At 49.9% G+C, this 8,597-nt stretch overlaps 1 pseudogene; it reads right to left on the bottom strand.

Annotated features, from left to right (window-relative positions):
- Window positions 1-4,048: 4,048 nt before the first annotated feature.
- On the bottom strand, window positions 4,049-4,920 carry LOC125516735 (annotated as a pseudogene).
- Window positions 4,921-8,597: the final 3,677 nt, after the last annotated feature.

Genomic DNA, 8,597 nt, shown 5'->3' with positions numbered 1-8,597 from the left:
ACCGGGAAGGTATTCCCGGTTCCGGACCTATGTCAGACAGGTGACCGGAAGGGGAATGTTCCATGTCTTTCAGATAGTTAGAGGCATCTGACAGGTATGTGGGTAGCGTATTCGGGTTCGTCTTGTTTTTTTGAGCAACTTGCATGTAGAAAACATTTTCATCCGAGTTACGGATTATTTTCTATGATTTATCAAGGATTTAAACATTTACTGGAATTAAATAAATTAACAGAAAGGAAAAACTACGTCAACATGACATCACTGTGACATCAGCAGTCAACAGGACGGCGGACCAGGTCAAACTGACTAGTGGGTCCCACATGTCATACACAAAGAGCTAACACTGGGTTATTTTTAAATTAAACAGAGCAATTATTAGCTAGGCCCCACATGTTAGTGACTAATTAGTTTAGCTAATTATTTTATTTAGGAAAAAGTTTTAATTAAGTTAATTATGTGGGGGGGCCCGCGTGTTAGTGGCATTGAGTGCCCAGTCAGCATAGTTGACCATGGTCAAAATGGTCAACTGGGTCCAGGGGGCCCACGGGGCAGTGACCAGGGGAGTGGCCCTGACCGGCCACGCCGGTAGGGCGTCGGAGATGGCTCTGACAACCTCTCCCGCGGCGGCACATCACCGGAGACGGCCGGGATTCGCCTACAAGGGGCCAACACGGGCGCGGGCGGGCGCTTTTGAACGGGGAGAGCCCGCCGCGTCGCGTGGTGAGGCCGGCCAGAGCGAGCTACCAGAAACGGCGCCGGCGATGAGGGGAGGCAGTGGTGGCATTCGGGGCCTCGCCGGGATCGCGCTACGGGGCACGGGAGAAGTGCGGCTAGGCGCGTACGATCGGGTGTTCGACCCCGCATCCATCTACGGTGGTGGCGCGGCCCGTAACGGGCTAGAACCACGACGATGAGAGGCGGAGCGGACGCTGGCATTCGCCCGTGGTCGAAAATGAGGCTAGAGGGCGCGGGGAGGCTTGGTCGTGAGCTCGTTGTGCTCCAGGGAGCACCAGGAGCTCGATGCCGTGCCCAGGTGAGCGCGGCAGGGGCTATGGCCACGACGGCGGGGCGATCCGCGGCGACGAGCTCACAGCAACGGCGACAAGGTAGCTACGGCGCGCGAAGAGGCTAACAGAGGGGAGCAGGAGACGGAGAATCTCACCGCATGGCTCACACGTTGGGCCTTGGAGGATTGGTAGCAGCAGCGGCGTCAGAGAGGAGGAAGATCGCCGGCGACCGAGCCGGAAGGGGACGGCTTGATCCACGGCCTGCGGTGCTCCTCGAGCTCGATGGCGAGGTGTAGTTGAGGTAGAGGTCGACGGCGCGTCTTGCGGACGTGCTGGCGAGGCGCGGGGTGGGCGGTGGTCGCGGCTACGGCACAGCCATGGCTACGGCGGCGCTCGGTTGAGGTGGGGAACGAGGGGGAGTAAGGAGGGATCTGGTGGGAGAGGGAGAGGCGGAGCGGGCGACAGTGGAGAGCGGGGGAGAGGACCGAGGCGTCCGGAGCCTTATCCCCTCGCTGGGCGTTGCCGGCGAGGTGGTTGGACGGGGACAGGCGCGTGCTTCCCCGCCCTGTCGAAGGAACAGGAAGCGACTGGGGGAGGGGGAGTGGGTCGGCCTACCTGGGCCAGTTTGCTCGGGCCAGGCACTGTGCACTTGGCCTAGTGCACAGTGGCCTGTGCTCTTTCATTTTCTTAAATAAAATCTTTTGTTTATTTAACAGAGATAGAAAGGGAATTATTTGGCCAACTATTCCACTTAGCAAAAATTTGGGAGGTGTCCCATAAAATCCCTGGTGATTATAGAAAGTGCCAAAAATATTTTGGAGACCAGAAGAATTCATTTGGTATTCTCCATAAATAGGATAGCATTTAAAAAATGCTAAATTAGTGTTGTTTTAATTACTAATGCTCATCTTTGCACAAAAGTGATGTTGTGTTCCTTAACAAATAATTGTTATGGAATTTTTGACAAATGATGAACATTTTTCCAGCAACTTTTGGGCAACTTCAAACTTCACTTGAATTTGAATTGACTGGAATTTCGAAATGGGGTATTGAACAAAGGTGATTAAGAACTATTAGGAAAATGATTAGTTTAGTCACAGGGGGTTACTATAGCATGACACTGGGGGTGTTACATTCTTGTTCACAAGCGTGTGCATGTTCCTCATGCCAGCATGACTGAGTCGATGATGCCATAGCCAGCCTTCTGAAGCTTTTGCAAGTAGACATGTGGCAGGCTATGGTCCTGCAGAGAAATCAACAATGTACAAGTCTCCTCTCATAATGCCTTCGAAGACATAGGAATTGTCATATTCCATGAGCACAATGCAATGATATTTGCCAAAGACGACAACCATATCAGGATCACAAAGCATTGGGACAGACATGAGGTTAAATCCAAGGGACTCAACAAGCATGACTTTGTCCACGTGTCTATCCTTTGAGATTGCAACCCTACCTAGACCCAATACCTTGTTTTTGCCTTGTCAACATAGGTGATATGCTTCAGATGCGATGGAGATAAAGCAGTGTCCATTAATAAGTTCTTGTCACCGGTCATGTGATTTGTACATCCAATATCGAGGACCCACCCAGTAGCTTTGGGTGTATCATCCTGCAGATGAATTAGTGCTTCTTACGAACTCATATTCTTCAGAGTGAAGAATATGACATCCAATTCATTAGACATAATCTCATCAAATAATGCAGCACATATATGTATATAGCAGTATGAGGACGTGAGAAATGAGTGAATCATTTCTTCATGATTAGCTTGCGTCCTTTCAAGCATTCTCATGTATCCAACAAATTCTTCAAACGTTCAAGTTCGTCTAGAGACCTGACCCTGCATAAGAGATTAGTTCTTTTTCTTCACCACCCACATCTGGAGGAGTGGCAAAGAGTTCATCATTCTGTGAGCTCCACAAGAGAATGGTGGCATTGAAGCCAGTGCACTTTGTTTCACATAAGCACGGTTAGAGTATGCATATGAATAAGAGATAAATTATTCAAGGACTTATGAATATAATGATTCAAAGAATAATGCACATATTCATGACTCTTAGAGTTTCCCTATGAAACAGATGCATTAGCACGATGATGTTAATATGAGGAATTTGATCCATATGAGGACTTGGATCCATATGAGGAATTTGATCCACGTGAGGACTTTGATCCACATGAAGAGTTTGGTGCATATGAAGAATTTGATCTGGGATACCTATTCTTCATAGGTGGTGTCATGAGGACATTCACCTTAATACTTTCAAGGCAGCTTTTGGGAACCTAGATCTTCTTCACAGGAGGACCGTTCCTACAGTTAGTTCCAACATATCTAGCAAATACTTCACCATCTGATTTTTGAACAACTTATAGTTGGAATCAAATGACTCATCAGATGAATACGAAGATTCACATGTAAAGCCAGATAAAGTGGGTGGATCTACGGGAGGTCCTTTTGCAACAACCCATATGGTTTTGGGGTACTGCTTAGATTTCCAGTAGGACCCATCAACATTGAGTTTCCTCTCAAATGCAATACCCTCTTTCCTAGGGTTCCTGCTGAGGATCTGCTTCTTAAGCACATCACAAAGAGCCTGATGCCCTTTGAGGCTTTTGTACATGCCTGTCACATACAATTCCTTCAACCTTGCATTGTCCGTGATACTTGTGGTATCCTTAGATGAGGAATTTGTGACTAGAGAAATAGTCGAAGAATTTGCAACAATAGAAGCATTTGAACTTTCAGGTGAAGAATTAGCAGATTCACGTTCAATGCATTTCAAACATGGTAGAATGAATTCATCCTGAGCGGAAATGATCTGTTGAGCAAGCAAAGAATCATGTTCCTTTTAAATATCATCATGACTCACCCTTAGCTTCTCCAGATGCTTTCTTTGAAGAAATTCATAAGAAAGCTTCTCATGATCAGCTAAGAGTCTTACATGATGATCTTGAAGGTTACCAAACTTAGACTATAGTCACTGAAGATTATCAGCCAAGGTTTGAGTCCGATTCAATTCCTCACCCAACTAGTTACGGCTTTAGTCTAGCAAATTTTGAACCATTTCCGAAGCTTTTTGTTGTTTCATGGCAATAGTAGCAAGCTTGGAATAGCTTAGTTTGAGGTTTTCATCAGATTCATCTTCACTTGACTCAGAGGAGGGATATTTGAGTACCTTGGCACCTTTTGCCATGAAGCAATAGGTGGGAGCGTAGTCACGTCGCCATCGTTAGCGGTGTTGGTGTTGCCATGTTCCTCGGTGTTGAAGATGGACTTTCTGACGAAAGCAGTAGTGAGAGCTAGGCTCGCCACACCAGAGTCTGGCTCCTAAGATTCCTCGTCTTCCTCATTTTCCTTAGATTCAGCTTCAGAGTCCCTTTCCTTGCCAATGGATGCCCGAGCCTTTCTGGAACTGCTCTTCTTGTGAGATGAAAGACTAGGAATATTTTGATGATGAGGACATTGAAGATTTCTTCTTTTTCTTTGAGTCATCTGAATTTTCATCCTTGTATTTCTTCTCTTTGAATCCTTCAACCCTTGAGTACAATCAGCCATGTAGTGACCAGGCTTCTTGCATTTATGGCAAGTCCTTTTCTTGTAGTCATAGTATGAAGAATTTGATATCATGTCATCATTCCTTGAAGATTTTCCAAATTGGCCACGTCTAGAGAACTTCTGGAATTTCCTCACGAGCATAGCTAGCTCCTGGCTCAGTTCCTTAGGATCACCAAGGCTGCTATCAGAATCTTCCCCTTCAGATGAGGAAATTGCCTTGGCCTTAAGAGCACGTGATCTTCCATAGCTTGGCCCGTAGAGATTTCTTTTCTCAGCTTGTTGGAACTCATGAGTATTTAGCCTCTCGAGGATATCAGTAGGATCTAGTGAATTGTTGTCTCCATGTTCTTGAATCATCAGTACTAGTGTATCGAATGAGGAATCATGTCAGCAATTTCTTCACCACCTCATGGTTGGTGATGTCAGTGGCACCAAGTGCTTGAAGCTCATTTTAGATGTTAGTGAGGCGATCGAAGGTTTGCTGAACATTTTCGTTGTCGAGTCTTTTGAAGCGATTTAAGAGATTGTGTTGGTGCAACAAACCCTGGGTGCATTGCCCAGACTGTGCACAGGCACAAGAATAAGTTCACAGCACCAAGGTCGGATTGGAGTACAAGGGACCAGTCCTTTGAAGGATCCAAGAAAAGATCGGGAAGACCAAGAAGAGCCAGAAAATCAAGATATCGCTAAGGGGAAAACCTCCCTTACCGGGCAAGCCAGGCTGGCCAGGATGGGGTTAGCCCTCGGAAGCAAGCCATCGGGTCATCCCGGCAGGCCTGTCGGGGCTTACGGAAGCAGAACCACTCCATCGCACCACCCCATCACAATGCACATCGTCAATCACAGCGGTGTCAAGCTCCATAGTGACTAAGTGGCTATTATTCGCCACATGGAAGCCACATACTACAAAAAATATCTCCAAGTGACGCCTGTCTTTAGACGTGTCAAGCAAGCAGGCGCGAAGCTGGCAAAATAGCCCGACACGGCCTGCCGGGCGAGCTGCAATGTGACGTTTAGCGGCGCATTTAATGCGCTATGTTAGCCTGCGGAGTTAGGTATGATAACACTGTTTTCTATCTAATCAGTGCATGAAGACTGATTTGCCACCATGGTGACCCCTTGACCTATAAAAGGAGGCCCATGGCAACCGTAGAAAGGATTCGGACCCTCGCACGTCCTTGCACGTGTAGTCACTCTCACCCCGAGGCAAACCCTGTCAGGCAAGCGTGTTGCGCTCACCACCATTTTTCCACCATTAATCCACCAAAGCAGGAGTGGGGTTTTACGCCTCATGGCAGCCCGAACTTGGGTGAAGACTACCCATGTGATCTCTACCGTCTTGTTCCACTCATCCACTCTTGGTCCCATAGGTGGTTGTGGTTTCCCATGTCATCTTTGGTGCGCAAGGTAGGGGGATCACTTGCGCGAACCTGAAAGCATGAGCAGCACCTCATCTTCATCACTATTTTCATCATCGACAACTCCATCGACCATGGCGCCCAAGAAGAAGCCCGGTGCCATAGCTCACCTGTCCACCTCGAAGGCTCCGCCACCTGCGGCTGCCAGCGCCACGGGGAATGTGGAGTCGTGCGAGGATGTGGGCGCTGCGGGGGATGCGGTCGGTGCAGGAGGCGTTGTCACCACCTCCCCCGCGGCCGAAGCAGGAGCGGGAGGCACCAGAGGAGAGCAGCATCAGCAGCATACCAACGGTCATGCTCCACGATGTACGGACGAAGGGGTTATTCCATCTGTACCTCTTCCCCTCGCCTAAGGGCACAACCACAGTGGTGGCACCCGGTCTGGGGCGAATCGCCACCCTCCGGCAGCCCCCACCGCGGGTGCGACCGTAGGGCGTGCGCCTCACCTGGAGCGGGTTGACCCAACCACTATACCCAATGGAGCCACTGGCCCTCAAGCGCCTTCACCGCGTCACCGCGCCATCCAAGTGGCTGGCTCGCAACAACGGGGGTGAGACGCAGTCACCACCGGCACCGTCAGAAGCCAGGTGACCGTAGGATCTACATCATCGTTACTAATGCCAAGCATCACTAAGGAGGCCATGGCGTGGGCCCAACTGCTGTTGATGTTCCCGCCGACGGCCGATCAGATGGATGAATGGAGAGCTACTATTCAATGTCGGATTGGCTTCGCCGAGTCTGGGGGCTCGCAGTGAGCAGGCCCATCGCGGCCTCCCCAAGTGACAACAACGGCTCGCGCTGTTGGCCGTATGGAAGGAGTCGCCCCCACTGTGTAGTCCCCACCACGGCAATCAGCGCGGGAGCCGCAAAATCAAGAACCCGATGACATCTCGATGACCTCTTCCGACCCTCGAGAACATCCAGGCTAATGGCAAGCCCCGGAGGATAGGCGGAGGGGAGGCGCGCGTCATCGTCGAGCGACGCCACGACGACCACTATCGGACCAATGGGTGCGATGTCCCCGACGTCAACGAGCATGTGCTCGAGACTAGTGGGTGTTTGCCTTTCGAGGTTGGGTGCCCTGCCTTTACTCGTGATCTGCCACAAGTCCGTTGGCATCCACTCGCATGTTCAAGCCATAGATACCCGAGAAGTATGATGGGAGGCTGAACCTGGTAGAGTTCTTGAGCATCTACACCATTGTTGTTCAAGCTACCAGGGGAAGAGACGAGAAGGTGTTCACCAACTACTTCCCTTTGGCACTCAAGTCCAATGTGAGGTCTTGGCTGATACACCTGCCGAAGAACTCCATTCCGTCGTGGGCTGACCTGTGCCATGAGTTCATTGGCGCCTTCACGGGAGGCCATCAAAAACCAGGACGGCCCAGTGACTTGGAGCTTCTCCAACAGAAAGAAGGAGAGACTCTCCGCAAGTATATGCAGAGATTCAGCAGAGTCCACAGAAATATCCCAAATATCCACCCGGCGGCTGTGATAGCTGCCTTCCAATCCAATTTGCACAACCGCGGGATATGTTCCAAGATGAATGTGCGGTTGCCCAAGACTGTGAAGGAGCTGTAAACCTTGGTGGAAAAATGCGCTCGGGTGGAGGAGGGAAAGAAACTCCCTTGAGAAGAAGCTTGCGTCGACATCGACTCAGAGGATGACGACGAGTCCACCAGCCAGAAGAAGAACAAGAAGCCCAACAAGAGGCACAAGGATAAGGCAGTCATGACCGTCGAAGGATCGGGCACGCTTAGTATTAGCAAGAAGGCTAAGGCCGATGCCCGGCAAGGAAGCTGTCACGTGCGCTGACTGCCGGGAGGCTGCAGCTGTCGAGAGGGCTGGGAAAGGCGATGGGCCATACTGCAAGATTCTTCAGACCAAAGGCCATGATCTTCAAGAGTGTCACTAGTTGGAATAGCTCATCAAGAGGCAGAGGGCTGAATATGAGAAGAGTGATAAGGAAAAAGGTCAGAATGGCACTGGCAGGAAGGGGTGAGGCGGTGAAGAAAATTGCCCTGGCAAGGCTTTTCGGAACTAAGGAAAACCCGCCATGGGCCGAGAGAAGGAAGTTTGCAATGATGAGAGTGATGGAGGGGATGAGGAGAAAACCAGCGAGCAGGAATACCAGAAGGCCACTGACACCCTATGCATTAACAGGGGTGCATCTTTGCACTCCTCTCACCACCAACTTAGACGATGGGCACGTGAGGTCAATGTTGTGGAGCCAACGGCAAAGTCTCGGAAGCCGCTCAAATGGTCATGCACTCCCATCATCTTTGATGAAGAGGACCATCCTGACCGCACCACTGCGGTAGGGTGTTTGCCATTGTTGGTCTCTCCAACAATTCACAACCTCAAGGTCACAAAGATGTTGGTTATCGATGGGGCCGGGTTGAATCTGATTTACCCAAAGATTATCAGCAAGCTTCAGATAGCAGAGGGAGAACTAAAGGTTACAACACATTTCAAGGAGTAAATCTCGGCAGGAGTCATCCTAATGGAAATATCACGTTGCTAGTGACATTCAGAGGAGAATTGAATTACCAGATTGAGAAGGTTGTGTTTGACGTGGTGGATCTCCCCCTACCCTACAATGGGATCCTTGGACGCC

This window comes from Triticum urartu, chromosome 6, assembly GCF_003073215.2.
Source record: "Triticum urartu cultivar G1812 chromosome 6, Tu2.1, whole genome shotgun sequence".
In the NCBI taxonomy this organism is placed as follows: Eukaryota; Viridiplantae; Streptophyta; class Magnoliopsida; order Poales; family Poaceae; genus Triticum; species Triticum urartu.
The sequence above is the reverse complement of the archived record's forward strand: the minus strand, read 5'-3'. Positions and strand labels throughout refer to the sequence as shown.